Raw genomic sequence first — 4,169 nt, 5'->3', positions numbered from 1 at the left:
ACTACATCCGAACCCAAGCTGATTTCCCTTGCATGAACCCGGAGGAAATCTTCCTGATTGCAAAGGTATTTCAGAACAAGAGTGAGAAGCACCCAAAGATGAAGACTGTGTATGAAAGGGCATGTACCTTTCTAAAAGAGACTATGTGTGACTTTGCAAGAATTGACGCAGACATCCACCTAGCACTTGCTCAGAAGTTCAACCTCCCTCCTCTTGAACCAGCTCCGGTCCTGACCAAAGGCTTTCAAGAAAGATCCCTTGGAGCAACTAACTTCCCAGATCTTGGAGTCATTTTCAAACGCTTAAATGATGATACAAAATACTTCATTCTAATGACTGCCATGAACCGCATGACGCGGAAGCAATTAGAGATCACTCAAACTGCAGTCAACAGATCAAAACACACAACTGCTGAAGTAAAGTTTGAAATCTCAAGGAGAATTGTTTGGCTTAAGGAAGTCAGGAAGTTCTGGTGGATTCTCATCAAATTTCTGAAGCTCGACAAATGAAAGGAAAGTTGAAGAGGTCACTTAGGGGGAAATTGTTGAAACATATAAGTGACCCTCTTAAACTTGAAGAGATCTGAAGCTATCAACTAGATCCGCAGTCAACTTCCACACCGCAATCAAGAACTGCATCCGCAGTTGAAGTCATCAACCTTAGTTTTAGTTTTATCTGTTTTATGTCTTTACACTTCTTTGTCCAGTGTGCCTTGCATGGCAACCCTTAGACAGATTTAACTTTGTAATCTTCGAGTCTCTACAAATAGAGCTCTCTTATTCTGAATGAAACAACCCCTGAATCGATAATTCTATCTCTATCTTAAAATATCTCATTCTCTCATCTTAAAGATCTTCAGACTCTAATATTAAGATCGTTATCTCTTCGGAGCAAGTCAGCTTGACTTAATCACTAAGCTTGATCTCATTTACTAACTTGGATTGTCTGCAATCCTTGTTAAGAATCAGCTTATAGTGTCTTCTTGATATAATACTTGTTGTCATTTATATTTCCTTATATTTTCGCACCTAATTATCTAACTATCTAACTCTAACTTATTATTAGTGTTGAGCTTTATGATCCACTGAGTTAAACTTTATTTCGCATTATTACTTGTTCTAACGCTTGTTCAAGTGTGTTACTCAAGTGTTTCTCTCAACAAGTCAGACTCCTTCCCTTCTACTTTGCATCAGGTGGAAGTGTAACCTACCCTTTCTCCATCATCTTCAGCCTTGTTCGTTTGTATGCAACCCTTCTATTGAATGCCTTTCTCGAACTTTCTGGCATTTTTGGGTTGACATCTTCATTATGCTTCCTCTTGGGTTCTTTCTTCATTCCCATGTCTCTAGCTTCTAGCGACTGGGCAGAATCACGAATACTTTCTTCTTTTGATCTTCCGTCAAGTGATTTATTGGAATGTTGATCTATTGAATCAAGTACCCCCATATGCAACCCTTCTATTGAATGCCTTTCTCGAAGTTTATGGAATTTTTGGGTTGACATCTTCATTATGCTTCCTCTTGGGTTCTTTCTTCATTCCCGTGTCTCTAGCTTCTGCCGACTGGGTAGAATCACGAATCCTTTCTTCTTTTGCTCTTCATTCAAGTGATTTATTGGAATGTTGATCTATTGAATCAAGGACCCCATATGCTCCAATTCCTCCTTTTCTTCTGTATATAAAGCCATGACTTGAGAGATTGGGATTGGCTCGGTTTTCTTGAAGGTGAATCTGGTAGCTTTTCTTGCACAAGCTTTGTTAATTTCCCAACTTGCATGTAGATGATCATGATAGATGCTTGTTGATCTCTAAGTATTGCATCAGTGACATCATGCCTTCTTTCACTAGCTTCCATATAAATCTAAATAGCATTGACTGAAGAGCATATATTTTTTCGAATTGGACTTCTTCTATTTCGTAGAGATCATGCTTCAGTTGTTGAATTTCTTTTGTATCACGATATCTCTTGTATTCCAATTCACAATCCCTTGTAGAATGGGGCCCCCACAAGCTCCGCATCTATCTTGAATTGATCCACCCATTTTTGTGATCTTTTCTTCCATTGTGTCGAGCTTTGCAATTACTAAACTGATAGCATCTTGACCTCTATCTTTACTTGATTTTCCTTTAGTGAAATCCTCCTTTGGGCTGTGATACTCTCTTGAATGATTAGTGAATTCTTCAATCAAAGCTTTATTTTTTGTCAGATCCTTCTTTGTCATGGGCCCTTGTGAGTCTAGAAGTTGGCGAGTGCACATATTGACTCCATCATAAAATATCGAGATTTCTTGTTGCACATTGAAGTCATGTTGAGGGAAATGTTGTAACAATCTCTTGTAACGCTCCTAAGCTTCGTATAGCGACTCCCTTTCTAATTGTCAAAAAATTTGTATGTTTCTTTTAAGCTTCGCCACTTTCGAAGGAGGGGTAAACTGGTTTATGAACTCAGTATTAAAATCAGCCCATGTCGTGATTTCTCCAAAGGGGAGTGGTTTTAACCATTCCTTAGCTTCACCCTTCAATGTGACCGATAAAAGTCGAAGCATCACCACATATTTACTTACGTTTGGAGCATTAAAATAATGTGAAATCTCTACCACCTTTTCTATGTGCTCATAAGCGTCCTCGTGCTCATTCCCATAAAAAGGTAGTTCCTTTAGCATGCAAAGAATATGTCCTGGTAGTTCGAACTTTGTGGTGGTTGGGATTTTTGGTGGATGAAGACCCCATCTGTTGTCGTTCCTTATATGTCGCTTGTACTCTTCCATTGCCATGGTCGTGATGTCCCTCATTTTGTCCTGCTAAGATAAAACTAGAAAACACGCGTAAAATGAAAAAAAAGAGAAATATAATCAATTCTAATTGTAACGTGACCACGACGTGACCACGGTGCCCACGACGTGGTTGCTGCTCAGACAGAAAAATAAAATGCAGAAAAATTAACTTTTTGCGGGTTTTACACCACAAAAAGGATCGAATAACTAAAAGCAGTTAAACTAAAAATCAAATAATCTGTTCCCCGTCAACGGAGCCAAAAAATATGATGTGTATTTTCAATGCACTAGTTGTTTATTGATAATTCCTAGTTTATCGCATCTAAACCACACCTTACAGGCAGTGAATCCGATCGAGTATATTATAGTTTTGATAAGCAAGAGTGTCGAACTCAAGGGGAATGGTGGTGAATTAATATTAGAGTATTTGATTATAGGTTATTCCAAATAAAAGGAAGCAGTAAAAAAGGGGATTTTATTTATAAAACTCAACTAAATTAAAATAACTAAATAAACTGATTAGAAACGAATCACTTTAGGTACTCAAGTTTATATTGGTTTATTTCTCAAAATCGTGGTTAACTTCTTTAATAGTGCAATTGATCTATTAGTTGGTTACCGAATTCTAATGTGACTAGCTATCTTGATTAGATTTCCTATACTGATAATTAATGAACAACTAACACAATGATCGTACAATTAGTGAACAAATAATTAATTTAATATATTCGGATTATGAATGATAGGATCTAGTAATTTCTCATCAATGGTCATGAAAATCAATCGAAGCATAACATGGATATCTAAGCTCTCTAACATAGCCAAAGTCATAGATTAACATTACCTAACCATAGGATTTGATCAATCTCTAGTCCTAACACTTTAATGATCATAAACTAATTAAGATTCAAGTTAATGTAATTAGATTGGTCCTCTTAAATACTCATAACTTAGGAATGGGCAATAAAAATCATAACTTTAACATGATAGGTGATGATCAATCAAACACAATTAATAACCAAACTAATAAAATCCAAAATCATTTAAATCAACACATAAAAATGAGTTTTATCTACTCCAAATGAAAGCAACAGGTTTTAACACCTGAATTCAGAAAGTAAAACAAAAATAGAAACAATTAGAATGCTAATTGACACATCCCCTAATTTCTCGGCCAGAAAAGACCGATTTAATTTATGCTTTTAAAATAAAATCAGAGTAATCTTTTTAAAAGATGTTGCGGAATTGGTCCCCAAAACAAAACATGATAGAAGTTTATCAAAACCTTTCTTTAAGAAATATATATTTTCATTTTATATCAACACCTCGGGATGTCATGTTCCGATACATATCAAAAGCATAAACAAGACATTATAAGCCTTATAACAGTTATTTAC

The 4,169-nt window shown here is 36.1% G+C and overlaps 1 non-coding gene across 1 annotated transcript; it reads left to right on the top strand.

Annotated features, from left to right (window-relative positions):
- The first annotated feature begins 2,299 nt into the window (after positions 1-2,299).
- LOC145110423 (small nucleolar RNA R71) lies at positions 2,300-2,406 on the top strand. The gene has a single exon (XR_013709802.1). It is a non-coding gene; the product is annotated as a small nucleolar RNA R71 (small nucleolar RNA).
- The last annotated feature ends 1,763 nt before the right edge of the window (positions 2,407-4,169 follow it).

The sequence above is a fragment of the Lactuca virosa genome, chromosome 4 (assembly GCF_052849685.1).
Source record: "Lactuca virosa cultivar CGN04683 chromosome 4, Lactuca_virosa_CGN04683_v6, whole genome shotgun sequence".
In the NCBI taxonomy this organism is placed as follows: Eukaryota; Viridiplantae; Streptophyta; class Magnoliopsida; order Asterales; family Asteraceae; genus Lactuca; species Lactuca virosa.
This window is presented reverse-complemented; position numbering and strand designations above follow the sequence as displayed.